This window comes from Mustela lutreola, chromosome 1 (genome assembly GCF_030435805.1).
Source record: "Mustela lutreola isolate mMusLut2 chromosome 1, mMusLut2.pri, whole genome shotgun sequence".
NCBI classification, from domain to species: domain Eukaryota; kingdom Metazoa; phylum Chordata; class Mammalia; order Carnivora; family Mustelidae; genus Mustela; species Mustela lutreola.
The window spans coordinates 210955267-210972153 of NC_081290.1; the positions used below are offsets into that span (position 1 = coordinate 210955267).

General features: G+C 39.1%; 1 pseudogene; it reads right to left on the reverse strand.

Annotated features, from left to right (window-relative positions):
* Window positions 1-12402: 12402 nt before the first annotated feature.
* Window positions 12403-13730, reverse strand: LOC131831706 (N-lysine methyltransferase SMYD2-like; annotated as a pseudogene).
* Between the last annotated feature and the right edge of the window lie 3157 nt (window positions 13731-16887).

Consider the following 16887-nt stretch of genomic DNA (forward strand, 5'->3'; position numbering starts at 1 on the left):
TTTTAAAAGAGAGAGAGAGATGGGTCTCCTTCTGGTGAAAAAAATCAAAATGTGGGGGGTGGGGATGTGGAGGAATATCAGAGTTTTCTATTTGAGGATTTCTTAAGGCAAGCTCTGTCTTGCTTGTAAAGTATGTTTTACTACTAAGTGGCAATCACTACTAAGAGCTATGTTTCACTATGAAGTTGAGTCAAAACCAACTAGCAAAGAAAACAATTCTTAAAATGATTTTTGTAAATATGTTACAATTACTTAACATGAAACCATCTGTGAATAAATCCCTTTTCCTCTCAATAGTTAATTTATCACTGATCCCTCTTATTTAAACTATCGGTCTATTTTTTTTTCCTTTCTAATGAAGTTCATACTGTTTAAACTTCAAAAAAAAATAAGTATTAAATCTGGCGTGTCTGGGTGGCTCAGTCAGGTAAGTGTCTAACTCTTGATTTTCGTTCAGGGTCATGGGATTGAGTTCCCCATCAGGCTCTGCACTCAGTGGGGACTCTGCTTGAGATTCTCTCTCCCCCTTTCCCTCTGTCCCTGCCCCACAATGTATATGTGAATATGTGCGCTCTCTCTCTCTCTCAAATAAGTAAAATTTTTAAAAATAGAACTAAAAAACAAAGTATTAAATCATATTGAGTAAGGAAAAGGTTAAGGTACAGGCAGGGAGAGATAGGGGGCCCCTGGCTGGGTTCTGAGACTATTCCTGGCAGGCAGAAGCCATTAAGCCAGAGTGAGCAAGAGATAAGAAGACAGACCACCTGGCCTCTGATGGTCAGGAGTATTTTTCTCTGGCCGCTACAATATATCATAGAAAATGGCCAAGCCTCAAAGGATTAAGTCATTAAGGGTGTTATCAATAGTCCATGCTCAAAACAAGACGGCACAGGAAACTCAAGGGCATAAGCTTCCCTGTCAGTTCTCAAAAAAAAAAGATTGTCTTAAAAGGCCTCAGTGGAAACTCTGTTGGGACCTATCTCACTCCTGAGAGCTTTTTCTGTATCCTTGCTTAATAAAACTCTATTGCTTTACTCAGTCTCCTTTGTCAGAAAGATTTCTTCTTCGGCTCCATGAGACAAAAACCTCACTTTCCCACTTCAATATGAACAACAATCTTTATATTTCTACATACAATCCATTCATATACTTACCCGGATATGAAATATTTTTAAAAGTCTCTTCAGAACTCAAAGGAAAAAGGTTATATAATAATATAACATCATGGCTCATAAAGGTAAAAGAAGTTATAATGCCTAATTCGAGAATTTAAGTCAGAACCAAGGACTTTTTTAAATCATTGACATTTCAAATGTAAAATTTTGGCTTTTAAGACAAACAGCAAAAACAATGTAGATATACTGAAAATATTGCTTAATATGCCCCAAATTTGTAAGTAATTATTTTTCTGATAGGGATTTTTAAATGGTACAAGGAAAAAAATCCTCCCCTTTAATTTTTAATAAAAAATATAAATGCATTTGCTGAGTGCAACCTATCTGTCCTCAAATCCTGTTCATTGTTTTAAAGACAGGGACAAAAATAAAAATATTCAAGGGAGGCCTTCCAGCCACGGGGAGTGCCTGTTTCCTGTTGCTAAGAGATAGGAACTTCAAAGATGGGAGTCCAGATCCCAGGATTATGACTCAGCAAGATTTCTGGCATTTGTTCCAAACTAATGAGGCTCCTCAGAATCTCATCCCCTAGCAAACTGATTGGCTGTTAAAGGACTATAATGGCCAGGGAAAATCCAAACCTAGCCAAGAAAGTCCTGTAATTGTGCAACTTCTAAAGCAATTCCCAGTCTCCTCTAAACTTGCCAACAAAGTTTTCAGCTAAAGCAGTGATGCCCTGGTAGAATGAGGCAGGACACTTGCCTGCAAATCCCAGAACATTGCTTGAGCGATGAAAGGGGTTTGGTTTGGTTTGGTTTTTAGGTCACTCAGCTGGAAAATCGAGAAGTAATACTTGCTTGAGGCACAGCTAGACAAAGTGTGCAAATACTGACCCTCACACTTTGTACATGTAACAGGCATGAGGGTCCCCAAGAACCCCAGGCCTCACAACCAACAAGCCTAACGGCCCCAGCTGTTGAAGATCTCTAAAACCCCTGAAGAGGAGTTCTGGGGAGTCTGACAGCCCTGGTTTTTAGGGTCACATGCCCAACTCTAGCTGGAAGAAGACAGGATGGGATGAGCTGTGGCAGGCTAAGATGTGCAATCATACCCAAAACACATGGGGTTGGTTTCCATTAGAGAGCTCAGGTTCTGTGATCAGAATGTCACCAGCTAGATCCCAAGACCTGGCCTTATGGCCCACCTACTTATACTCACTAACCTTTGTCTTACCTTTTCCCCTTCTCTTTCTGGCTCTTCTGTCTGGTCTTCCCCTTAATTCAGACAAAGGAAACTGGATACCACCATCCCCTAACCCCCACCCCATCCCCCACCACCCCCACCACCCCACCCCACACCCCCACCCCACACCCAGCTGCTGGTAACTGCTCTGATAAATCTCCCAGGGCCCCCAACCACCGAGACTCTTTGAGCTAAACCTGACTCCCACCAGCACAGATGGACCATGGGGTGACCTCTGGAATGACCTACAATTACCTTTACCTCATTATAATACTAAACTCTCCACCTCATTTACATAACATACAATGTATGTACACACATGTTTCCTTAAGATTCATGCACAACCTTATGTCCACCTCTACGCAGGAGGACAAGGCTGCCCGTCTAAATGTTCATCCTAACCCTAAACAAAAGGAACCCATTCTCTTTCTCTCTCTCTTTGTCTCTCTCTCTTTCTTTCTCTCTCTCTCAGAGTCACAGCTTTGGAAACCATTCTGCCTGATCTCCTTTCTTGCTTCAAATATAAGTTTTCTTTGAAAGACAACCCAGCCTGGTGCAGTTTCTGACTCACCAAGGAGTGAACTCTCATTGGTTCAGGTACAAGGAGACTATATGCTGGATGACAAAACCGAGAGGGGTCTCTATACCTCCAGACAGGAATCGTCTCATCTTTCCCACTCTCAGGAGCTGCTGTGCATGCAGAGAGACCAGGGACATACTCCTGGCACTCAGAACCCGAAAAAGTTGGTCTGACCATGGGCAAAATGAGCTCACTAAGGAAGAAGGGAGATCCTTGATATACCTGTCCAGCGGATGCAGTGCCTGTGTCGTCAAAGGGCAATTTCACTGAGGTTCTATAAAATGGGAATTTTTTAATTGTAGTTAAAGTTGGATAAGGACAAATTCCAGTGTCATGTGTAAGGGTATAAAAAACTGGACTTACTGGGCGGGGGGGGACAGAAAAATCAAGGATTGGAACTAAGAGCCATGTAATCTGCATTCTCTCATCATCACAGAGAGAGGTCCACATACCAGGGACATACCACGGGTCCCTGTCCCCCAGGGGAGGGATCCTGACTCTCTACAGTCTTAAGAGGCAATCACAAGAAGCTTAGGATACGGAGTCTAAATAGAAAGGATGTAGGCACCGAACACCCTGAGTATAAATGCCAGCACCGCTGAAGGTCGTGTGACAATGCCAGCTGCCATCACCCGGTCGCTGGTGGGGAGTGGGTTGCTGGGGCTGCTGCAAGGGAGTCCCCGTTACTGCAGGTGCAGGCACAGCCGTTCCTCTTGGGGAAGGGGGAGCCTCTCTAAGTCCCTGAACAAGTTTCCTTTTCCCTTCCAGGATGCATTTTGTCATTTAGCTTTCAACTGCAGGGTCAAGAAGCGCCATGTTCAAACCTGACTTGGGCAAATAAATGTCACCCCAAGATGCCGGCCATGGAACAGAATAGAGAAACCAGAGAGGCTGTCTCCCTTTAGAAATCATGTAAGTGCTTGCTTTCGCTCTGGGTGTTGGATGTGGGATCATTTGTCATGTGACTGGAACATTTCTAGAACTGGGAGAGTGAAATGAAGGCAGGCCCTGGGGGTCAGGATCCCAGGTATGCTGGACAGTCAAGCCCTGACACGGTGTACCCTGTGACAGCTATTGTTCTGGCTGTCCCACAGGGACCCCACGGGGTTTTTATGTCCATCCTCCCTTGGCTTCCAAGAGGCTCAAGAGGCCTCACTCTTCCTTTTCCTCCTTCCTGTAGATAAGGTGATTGAGTCATTCAGAGCCTGACATGCGCCCAAGCAGCTCCAGAATCGTTGTAAACTGGAATTAACTGTAACTAAATTAACTGTAAAACGTATCTTGTTACATCCCTACTCAGAACTTTACAGTGACTTCTGATTAGAATTAAATGCAGACTCCGGATCATGGCCGGTGACAGTGGCAACCAACCCTCAGTGTGTACTGTCTCTGGCCCCTCAGCACACGCCAGCCCTACTGAGTTTCTCTCATAATATGTCAAGCTCTTTCAAGTCTGTTCTTTGGGGCTCATTTTTAAATTTTTTTGTTGACTTTTTTCCTTTGGTAACTTTTAAAAAATACACTTTCAAACTTACAGAAAAGTTATCACAATAAGAAAATGCGTCCCTGTATACCAATTATCTAACTGCATCAATTGCCATACTTTCCCCATTTGTTTTTTATTCTCTCTCTACACATTATATGTATGAGCCTTTTACTTAAACCATTTGAGCGAGATATTTTGCATCTTTACTCCTGAATACTTGCATGTTTCGGTCCTAAGAATAAGGCAATTCTCTTTCAGAAACAAAAAACCATCAATCAAAATCAAGACATTTAACATTAATGCAACACTATTAAGTATTCCACTTTCCGTATTCAAATTTCATCAACTGTCTCAGTGATAGTCTTTATGGCAACTAGTTTCCACTCCATTATCTCAATTCTTTTTTATTATCCTTTTATCTGGGGAGGTTCTCAGACTTTCTTATCTTTCTTACTCAGGTATACATCACAAATACGGGTGATATCTTTAATCGCTATTATATATAGTCATGAATATTTCCATCATCATGTGACTTCAGACTCCCGAACTGCAATATGTCTTTCTGAAGACTGTTCTTCACAGGAATTGCTATGCAAACTGAGAGACTGTGGTCATAATAGCAGGCTCTCGGGTCCCCTCTCCCTGGAATAGTCTCCAGGAAGCACATCATTTGCACTCTTCTCAATGCCTGGCTCATGCTCCTTCTTAGGTCTGGACAGCAATTATACTTCATTCCAAGGACCCCTAGACACAGCTAGCTCTGCAGCCAACAATTAGGTGCCCAAGAAATCACGTCAGAGTTGCTGGGCCACCTCCCGCACACTAGCCTCTCCATTTGGCTGTGCATTAGAATCATCCGAGAAGCTTCGAAAACCGCTGGTGCCCCATGTCAATTACACAAGACTTTCTGGAGAGACTCAGGTATTTACTGCTTTCTCCTCTCCTGATAGGCATGGATATAGATTTTGATTAATTCTCTTTATCACAGCCCAAACCAGTTCTGCATCTAAACATTACTGAAGACGGGAATAAGTAAAAGGAATTACAACATTAACAGGTGTCCTCTGTCCATCCCATGAGTCTTTTGCAGGGTGACTCCATGTGTAGCTTCCAGCCTGCCTCCTTGTGGCAGAGAAAAGATCTTTTGTGTGAAAGACATTCGAATAAATTGGCCTCCTATACATTTTATAATTTTTCACCATTCATTTCTCTTTCCAAAAAGTTCACAGATTTTTTTTTACATTTATTCATTCAACTAATACTAAAAATTAGTTAAGAAAATCAACCAAATTTTGTTTGCTGGTTTCTATCTTTGAGGTCACATTTAGAGAAGTCTACCATTCTCAGTTTATATAATTATTCATTTGTTTTTTCCAGTAATCTTATTATTTCAATTTTTAATAGCTAAAATTTTGACCTATCCACAAATTGGATGATGCATGGAATGGGGTAAGAATCTAAATTCATTTCTTTTTAAAAGTAGTGTCAATTGTTATCCAAAACAGTGTTTGTCAAATCCATTTTTTCCTCACTGATGTGGAATATCACTCTCATCATATTCAAAACTCTTATATTACATAACTTACCTGTTTCTGGACTTTCTCGTTTCATTGCTCTTTCTCTTCCTCTGCCAGCATCAGGCAATTTTAATTTTAATTGTATAGTCAACTTTGTCCATTCCCTTTCTTTTTTTTTTTTTTTTTTAGGAAAAAATGTTAGCACTTCTTTAATATTTAATTATTGAAATTAACTCTAGAACCACTTTGGAAAGCTGGAGTCTCAATGGCAATTGTATTCTATTTGTAGATTAATATGAGAATTTACTTCTTTACAATATTATGACTTTGCACCCCAGAACGTCCACTTAATCAAGGCTTCTTTTATGTTTCTCTCCTCATTTTGTCGTTTTCTTTAAGAAAGACTTGAGCCTTTTTGTCAGATTCACTTCTAAGTATTTCTAATTTGATTTTGGAGGAAGAAAAAGTAAAGACCTTAGCTACCCTGTTTTAATTTGTACATACGATCTTCTGCTCTTCAGCCACAGAGCTCCTACACAATGGTTTTTAAGGATTCTAAACCTTGAGGTGGGAAAAAATACTATTGCACATCAAAACACTAAAGACTTGGGCTAATAAAGTGGTATTATGAATTTTTTTCCTTCAGTAATTTCTGAATTTTCTTTATCTTATCTTCATATTTTAAAATGTATTTAAATGTGAATGAGGAACCGGATAAAACCCCAAAACTCCCATTCTTTCCATTCATAACTTCAGTATATTATGTGTAGCTATGGGCATTTACATTCTCTAAGACATTTTTTTATTAGTCATTCCAACTAGATTATAAAAGCCTTGATTTTTTTTTCCAATACCTTTTACTTTTATCTTTTATGTCACCAAGGATTATGGAAATAGTAAGTGCCTAGCGAATTCCTCCTCAGTGAGTTTATCAGGTCAGTTGAATTAGGCAAAAGATGGGGGGAGGGGAAGAACTGCAAAATGTGATGTGGCATTTCAAAATTATTTATGTATTATCTTGTGTTTTTTTAATTTATTTTTAACTTTCTTTCAAAAATTTTATTCATTTGAGAGAGAGAGAGAGAGAAAGAAAGAGCAGAGCCAGAGGGAGGGGCAGAGAGAGAAGCAGACTCCCCACTAAGTGGGGCCTCCATCCGGGGACCCTGGGATCATGATGCCTTGTTGTTGTTTTTTAGTGTGCTTCTTGTGTGTATGTCCACATCCCCAACTGGACGGTAAGCATCTGATGAATAGGAATTGTCTCTCATATTCCCTACTTTTATGCTCTAGTTACACAGTTTGAACACATCAGAGCCAGTTTAGTGAATGTTACTAGCTCGACTAAAAATAAAATCTCGCATGCTAAAGAACCGTATCAGCAATAAAAAATGTCAAATGCAGAACAGATACTATATTTACATTCTAAACATGCATTTTTACAGCCTTTATCCCATTTTACACGTAGCTGAAAAGGTTCCGATCCTCTTCAGGAAGGAATTTTAGCGAAGTAAGCATTGGGGTGGTGAAGGAATGGAGGGCGGGGTAGGGGTCCTCTGTTTTATTACACTGTAGAGTGCCAGAAAGTAGCCAGAGTACTTATAATACACAAAAAGAAATGTGTCACCAATTAATTTAAGAAAAGTTAGATACAAATTTACGTAGATGGATCTTCTTGGTTTTTGTTCTGCAGCTGGTAAGGGAAGGTGACGAGGGAGCAACGAGCTATTAAGCAGTAAGCAACCTACCCCTTGCTGATGTAACTCTTCCATTAAAGTAGTTTTGCTTTAAAGAAAATATTTAATGTGTTGAGATGTTATAGATTCAATTTCCTTGTAATTACTTCCCCCATTCTCATGAATAATCAAGTTAGCTGAACTTACCCTAGAACTGTGTAAACTCAGGTCATTAAAAAGCAGAGCCTTTGTTCCAAAACACCACAAGATGGTGATGTTGCTCCATTTAAAATGTCTTTCAACCATGCACGGCGGGCACATACTTGTACATGCACACACAGAACTTTCTCCAGAAGGCTTGTGTTTTCTTGTGTTGTCATAAAATTAAGATTTCAAGTTTATCCGTGTTTCCAAATGAATCATGTAGAATCAAAACCACTTATGTAATAAAAAGTACTAGAGTGATTCCTACTGTGAGTCGTATCTTTCTCTCTGCTGGCTGTATGCATTTGTCTTTTGTATGGAGCTTTGAAGTGAGTGTGTGTGTGTGTGTGTGTGTGTGTGTGTGTGTGTGGTGTTTATCTTCCAGATGTCAATTATCTTCCCTCTTCCTCTGTTGCTCCAAATGTATGCCTCCCCTCTGGTGAATCTATGTGTCAACTATAATTGTCTCCCCCATTAACTTGTGACTAATAATGTGATTGAAACCTCAGTGCCAAATAAATGTGCATGTGCGTTCATTTTGTGAACAGGTTGGTATGCCATATTTTCTATTTCTATTCTTCATCTCTTCTGTTGTTGTTTTTTTTTTTTTTTCATTAAAAAATATTCATACAGCAGTGGAATCCGGGTAGTCCATAACTATGATTAAAAAAAAATTTTTCTTTCCCCTTTTCTTTGGCTCTCCTTTCTCCTTCTACTTCTTTCCATAATATTCACTACATGTTTGGTTTTATTTTTAATGAGTTATCATCACACTGAATTGGGAAATAGGAAAATATCTTACATGTTTTACATGTTTCCGTGCGTGTGGAAGGGAACTGTTCATGGATCATTCATTCTTTCTTCCTTTCTCTTTCTTTCTACTCCTCTGGAGGCCCTGTACTTGATTTAAGAAGGGTCCCCCTATTCAATCGATATGTGTGGTTTGTGGACATTGACTTCAATAGAAAAAAAAAAAAGAATCTCATTTTGATCCACTATGTTGGTCAGAAGTTATTGTCTATAGAGTGAATTGATTTTCTCTAAAATGTTTCTACAAGACGTTTGGCTACCTACTGATTTAATGTTTATATTTTAATCTAACATGGAGTTATATTGCCTGATTCCACTATCATATTCATGAACTAATAAAATGTTTTTCTCTTTAAAAAGTAACTGTGTCTTTCTTACCACTCCTTTTGGATATCATACTGTAAGTCTCATGAACACAATAAAACAAGAGAAGGAAGTAAAGCATACGGTTTGGGTATGAAGAAATTAAACTGACTTTACTCACAAGTGACATGATTAGTTATGCACAGAATCTGAAAGAACTGACCAAAAAAAATTTCTTAGAACCAACTAGCAAATGTTTCTAGAAGACTGCAGGATACAAGGTTAATATACAAAAACCAATTTCTTTCCTATATACCAGCAATGAATAACTGACATTTGAAATTAGAAACACAACACCATTTACATTCAAACCAACCCCAGCAATTAAATATTTATGTATAAGCACAGAAGAACAGGTACAAAATGTATATGAGGAAAACTGTAAAACTCAGATGACAAAAATCAAAAAAGGTCTAAAGAAATGGAATGATGTTCAATGTTCAAGGATAGGAATATTCAATATCATCAAGATGCCAGTGCTCCCCAACTTGATCAATAGATTCAATGAAATAACAAACAATATTCCAGCAAGTTACTTTGTGGATACTGACAAACTGATTCTACAGTTTATACAAGAGGCAAAAGAATCCGAATAGCCAGCACAATTCTGAAGTTGAAGAACAGTAAGAGAATTAACGCCACGTGCCTTACTATAAGTCTGTAGTTATCAAAACAGTGTGGGATTGGTAAGAGCATAGACGGATAGATTAATGAAATAACATAGTGAACACAGAAATAGACTGGTGCAAATATAGTCAACCTACCTCAGACAAAGGAGCAAAGACAGTTCAATATACACAGGACACTCTTCAACAAACGGTGCTGCATCTACTGGACATACACATGCAAAAAATAATCTAGACATGGGACTTACATCCTATGCAAAAATTAACCCCACATCCTTTATGGACCCAAATGTAATATCCAAAACTATAAAGCTTCTAAAGGATAATACTGTAGGAAATCGTGGTGCCCTTGGGTTTGGTGAAGGCTTTTTTAGACTCAACCCCAAAAGTATGAGCCACCAAAGCAAGCATTGGTCATTTTGACTTCATTAAAATTAAAAAGTTCGGCTCTGAAAAAGACACTGTTAAGAAATGAAAAGCTACAGAAAAAGTTTATGAAACACAAATCTGATAAAAGATGTGTATACAAAGCATACCAAGAACACTTAAAACCCAACTGTAAGAAAACAAATAGCTCAATTAAAAAGTGAGTAAAATATCTAAACATGCAGCTCACCAAGTAAAATATCTAGAGGACAAATAAGCATACGAAAAGATGCTCATCAAATATCATCAGGAAGTTGAAAATCTTAAAAAATGAGACTACTGCATACCTATTAGAATGCCTAAAACCAAAACACCGCAGGTATAGAGCAAGAGGAACTCTCATGGCTGATAGAATGCAGAATGGTACAGCCACTTTGGAAAACAGTTTGACGGTTTCATACAAGGCTAACCATAGTCTTACCATATGATTCAGCAGTTGTACTCCTAGATGTTTACCTAAATGAATTGAAATGTTATGTCCAGGGGCACCTGGGTGGCTCAGTGTGTTAAGCCTCTGCCTTTGGCTCAGGTCATGATCTCAGGGTCCTGGGATCGAGCCCCACATTGGACTCTCTGCTCAGCAGGGAGCCTGCTTCCCCTTCTCTCTCTGCCTGTCTCTCTGCCTACTTGTGATCTCTCCCTCTCTGTAAAATAAATAAATAAAATCTTTAAAAAAAAAAAAAAGAAAGAAAGAAAAGAAATGTTATGTCCACACAAAAACCTGTGTAAAAAGGGTAATAGAAGGTTTATTCATAATTGCCCCAAACTGAAAGGAATCAAGATGACCTTTAACAGGGGAATGTATAAGCTGGTATATCCATACAATGGAATACTATTCAGTCATAAGAAGAAATGAGCTATCAGGGCATCTGGGTGTCTCAGATGACTAAGAGTCTGCCTTTGCCTCAGGTCATGATCTCAAGGTCCTGGGATCTAGCTCCAAGTTGAGCTCCCAGCTCAGCGGGGAGTCTGCTTCTCCCTCTACTTCTCTCCCTCTGCTTGTGCTCTCTGTCTCTCTTTCAAATGAATAAATAAAATCTTAAAAGAAAAACAAAAAGGAAGAAAAAGAAATGAGCTATCAAACCATGGAAAGACATGGAGCAAGATTAGATACATATTGCTAAGTGAATAAGCAAGTCTGCAAATGTGTACGATTCCAACTATCTTACATTTTTGAAAAGCCTAAATGATAGAGAGTAAGAAGACAGGTGTTTGCCAGGAGTTCACAGAGATCAAGGAAAAGAGGGAGTGATTAAGAGATGGAACACCAAGGGCACCTGGATAGCTCAGTCGGTTGAGTGTCGGACTCTTCATTTTGGCTCAGGTCATGATCTCAGGTGTGTGGGATAGAGTCCCATGGGTGAGCCCCTCTTCAAGCCCTTAGCCAGACTCTGTGCTCAGTAGGAAGGCTGCTTGAGATTCTTTCCCACTTTCCCACTGATTCTTTCCCCCTCCCCCTCTAAAATAAGTAAATCTTTAAAGAGCGAGAGAGAGAAAGAGAGGGATGGAACACCAAACCTGGGGGGCAATAAAACAATTCTTTATGACACCGTGATGGTGGATACATGGTGTTATGCATCTGTCAAAACACTCAGAATGGTACAGCACAGAGTGAACTGTGGACCTTAGTTGATAACAATGTATCATTATCGGTTCACTGATTATAACTAATGTACCACACTAATGGGAGATATTAATAATTGGATAAACTTCAAGGAAGGGTGCAGTAGAGAAAAAGGGTTTTGAGAACTCTGTACATTCTGCATAATTTTTCTATAAACCTTAAACTGCTCTAAAAATAAGATCTATTAACTTAAAAAAGAACAAACAGGTAACCTTTTACATCTCATACTTTTTTTTTTTTTTTACCACAATCTTTTTTATTCTCTTTCATCATTCAGATTTGTTCAGAACATTAAAATAAGAATGAAGGGGGAAAGAATCACATTTTTCTTTAAAGATTTTATTTATTTATTTGACAGACAGAGATCACAAGTAGGCACAGAGGCAGGCAGAGAGAGAGGGAGAAGCAGGCTTCTGCTGAGCAGAGAGCCCAATGCGGGGCTCATTCCCAGGACCCTGGGATCATGACCTGAGCCGAAAGCAGAGGCTTTAACCCACTGAGCCACCCAGGCACCCCAACAATCAAATTTTTAAAACACAATCTGTCCAAAGTATATGATAATATATGAAACCGTATCATACCTCTTAGGGGAAAAAAAATCATCCAAAAATTATTTTGTAATTAAGATTAAAGATTAAGACAAACTTCCATGTAAGCCATGTAATGTTTAAGGGCAAGTGTTTTTGTTCCAATTATTTTATAGAAATGATAGAATGATGTGTTTGATTTGAAATATTCAAATCCTCAAAGGTTTCTGCACTAACATTTGAATAAAAACTAACATGTTGGCATAGTTTCCAGGGCTTTCAGTTTCCCATTGGATTTCAGAAATTCAGGGATGATCTTTGCCAGAGCTCCTTCCATTATTGCAATGGCCTTTTGGGCTTTCTCTTGGGCAGCTTTAGTTCCCAGGCCTCTATACACACAGCCTTCCTAGCTTCAAGCACAGAGAGGCCATATTGAGAGGACCCAGAAGAAAATGCTTGCAGTAGGGTTTAATGATTTTCTGTCCATATCGCAGGGCTCCTTCCCAGTCCCACACATACGAGCAGATACCTGTGGCCTGGTACATAACATGCAGCATGTACACATTGCTGTGCTCAAACCCAGAACTCATATTCTCCTGGCTGAGCTCACAGATCTTCAGCAGCTCACGAGGGGATTTGTAGTGCTTGGCCCTCTGGAACTCCTCGATGACATCGCGCACATATCTGACCATGTCATAGATAGTTTCTGCCTTTGGGGGAAATCGCTGAGCTTCTGGATTTCCACCTTGGCCTTATCCTTGTCTTTGAGTACAATTCTGGCATGGGCAGGTAAAGATGTAAGAATCTCTTAACTGCTCTTAACTGTCTTCTGTTGGGTACAGGAGGTCAGTGTACGTGGTAAAACAAATACAAAAACAAAAACAAAAACCTCTTCTCCTGGGTTGATACCCTGTACACTCTTTCTTCCGCTAGGGTTGCCTTTGTAGGTCACAAAGATGTTGGGGCAACAACTCTGATTTATTGGCGCAATCTCAGGAAACACTGCAGATCTCAAACGAGAAAGCGTGTCATCTTCCACTGTGAGGTCACTACAGTTACCCTGTGCAGAGAGTACCAAGAAGCCATCACTGTCAAAGTGATGAAGAGCAGCAATGTCACTCCGAATCAAGTCCTTCTTCTCATTGTCTGATTTATCGGGATGTGATGCAAACTCCTTCACAGCTAACAATTTCTCTGAAGGGGTCTTCTCTGGGTAGATTTTCTGATTGGCCAGAATCCTTGCAGTTAGTCTACAGTCTCTGAAAGATTCCAGTTTACCCCAAAAACAACATTCCAGCTTGTGCCTGGGCCAATCTTCTGACACTCCACATTGCAGTAAAATGCCTGCTCACATGTTCTACATCTAGTCAATCCTTTTCCTGGTGAAGCAGTACGCTCAGTGGTTGCCCTTCTCCTTGACAATGAGCACAAAGGCATATGTCTGACAGAGAGCAGTGCCCCACATGGAAGCTTGCCCTCACTGTCACTTGCCTGGGCAGCAGCAGGTCTCCAGGCCATCATTGTCTGCAGCTGTCATGACCACAGCGCGTGGGACTGATGCTAGGTGGGACTGGCAGGGCAGGTGCTGAGGGGCGCCTGGCCCCTTCCTGCTGGGAGCCGCAGCTTCCCAGGATATCTGTTATTAAAGAAGTGTCCCCCAGAGCTGCGGAGGCCTGGGGTGGGGGTTGGGGGCGAACTGTAATACTTTTCAATGGCTAATCAGAGTAGTTGTGTGAAATCAGCTGGAGCGCTATTATAACACTTTTAGTTTCAAAGGAGACTGAATAAAGTGCATACCTCTAGATGGTTTAGTTGTCTAATAATATACTTACTACATTTTAAGAGATTTTTTTTAAAGATTATATTTATTTATTTGACAGACAAAGATCACAACTAGGCAGAGGCAGGCAGAGAAAGAGGGGGAAGCAGGCTCCCTGCTGAGCAGAGAGCCTGATATGGGGCTCATTCCCAGGACCTGAGATCATGACCTGAGCTGAAGGCAGAGGCTTTAACCCACTGAGCCACCCAGGTGCCCAATTTTAAGAGATTTTAACAAGACCTTTTCATTAATTATGGGGTCCAATATCCTACTGTGAGATGTGGAAAATGCTAGTGAACATGATCTTAATATTGAAAATATATTTATGACCCTGATTCCTTGACAAGAGCTATCTCAATTAGCCTTATGCATATACTTTTTAAATCGGTCAAATAAATGATGGAATGAACGAATGAATGTATATGTGGGTGGTAAAACCATGGCTTGGTCCTTTCTATTGATTTCTAGTTTTCATCTACAACAAATAAATGAAGTGTGTGATATTCCTTATTCCTCCCCTTGACTTCAATGAGTAAAAGAGAATCATAAGCCTCAACTACAAATTCTTTAATGCACTTTGACTAAAAATTTTAATAGGAGTCAGAAGATGTATATCAACATTTGAATTAGAAATTCCAATGGAAATCTATTATCATAGATGTTTTGAGAATGTAAGTCTCACAACAAACCATTACATGTTAATTAGATAAAAGAGAGGTTTGGTAACTATTTGCATGAATTATCATAAAATACTAATCAATGCTTATTTATGCCATCACAATTTGAGGTTGGCCTCTGTATCTGTTTCTTAAAAATGGCAAAAAAAAAAATGCTGGTAATGAAATTGTTTGATAACAAATTCAAAAATTGTTCATAAAACTGAACTTAAAAATATGTTTTAGGGAATTACATTTGTTAGAAAACTTACTGTAGAAGACTGTTATGCACATAAATTGCAATCTATATTGACATAGGGCATTATTTTTATCTTAGTAATAATTAATTATGATCTCAGTGAGATAGCTCAAATTAACTAAAGATTATGTAGATTTTCTTAAAATTAGAGAAATAGCTCATCATCCCTAATTGTAAAAATTAATTTTATAGGTAAAAAGAAAATGTTTACAAGTTTAAAATTCAAAACCTCAATCTACCTAAATTGTTGGATATGCTGATCTAGATGGAATAAAGGAAAATGGCCTTACCTTGGAAGCACAGAGTTGAGATTTATAAAACTTTAGACTAGTGAGAGAAACCACATCTGGGACAAGACTACTCGGGGATTATATTCAGGGACTATTCAGGGATTATGAGAGGAGCAGGGTAGAGGAGCTACACAGAATGCTAAGAAATACCTTCCATTTCAATAGGAAGAGGAGTCTCTGAAGGAAAATTAGAACGGCCAGGGTAGTGTTATTGAAACATTTATGAACTTCCACTATAATTTCCTCCATCTTACTATATCCACTTCCTCTTCTCATCTATTATAATCGCAAAACAACAAATGAGAATCGGTATTCTAGGAAGACAGATTCTCTTATCTACAAAGGTTATATGGTACATAGTTAATAACAGCAGATAGAAAATAAGCACAATACGCCAATTTTTTTTCTATTATCTCTTACTACCTGCTTAACCTTAGGTAAGTTAGTAAGCCTCTCTATGCCTGTTTCCTCTTCAGTAAAAGAGATACTATGACATACACTACCTGCATGATATCACAATATGGTTGTGAAGAATAAACTGTATCCATGTAAGTAATTTATTTTTTATTTTTTTAAAGATTTTATTTATTTATATGACACAGAGAGAGATCACAAGTAGGCAAAGAGGCAGGCCAAGGGAGAGGGGAAGCAGACTCCCCGCTGAGCAGAGAACCCCATGCAGGGATCGATCCCAGGACCCTGAGATCATGACCTGAGCTAAAGGCAGAGGCTTAACCCACTGAGCCACCCAGGCGCCCCCATGTAAATCATTTAGAAGGATGATTTGCATGTGGTAGATGCTCAGTGAATGATATTATTATTGTCATCGTAGTGTAATTAGTAATTTTAAATAAACAATAGAGGAAAAGGTCAATCTATTGTCCTAAGTGCCAGAAACAACCACAAATCCCTGTGAATTTCAATTTAAAAAGTTATTGAAAGAGAAGCATATTATCTGTTGCATTATGTTTGTTGTCTAATTCTTTCTGGATTTCCCTTAAATTTTTTTTAGATTCTATAATTGGGTATATTTTGATGGCAAAATGTAGTTCCTTTGAAACTAGAGAAGTCAAAGAAAAGACTCATCTTACAAAACTCACAATACCTTTTGTAAAAGCTAGATCCGTAAGGTTTAAAGACAGCGTCTGGTATATAGAAGCACTGAGTAGATATTGACTGAACATGTACATGAAAGCTTCTGAATAAGTATTTTTATTTCTGTTTGGGAATTTGATCAGTGCCCTCCCTACAACTCTTCAATGTGAGTGAATCATGGAACCTGAGGATTGAAAAGGGCATCTCATCCAACAATCAGTATAGCGACAGGACCACTTCACTAAAAGCTTAGTGATCTGGCAGTCAATCAAAAGTTTAGCTCTACTAGTGATAGAAAACTGTAAACGTCTGGGGAACTTCACTATATCTGGAGACAATCCTAACACCAAGTTAGGCCTTGTATTGAGCTACAAACTTGTTCCCTGTTGTTAGCTGGTCCATAGGGAAATAAAATAATTTGTTGTGTGCAACCATGGGCTAAGAGCAACAAATAGCTGTCTCTTGCTAAATCCCTAGAACTTAGAGCAATTTCTGGCATATGTAAGTTTTCCGTAGATATTCACTATTATGAATATTTTATTCACTATTATGAATATTTTAATGTACACTTCATT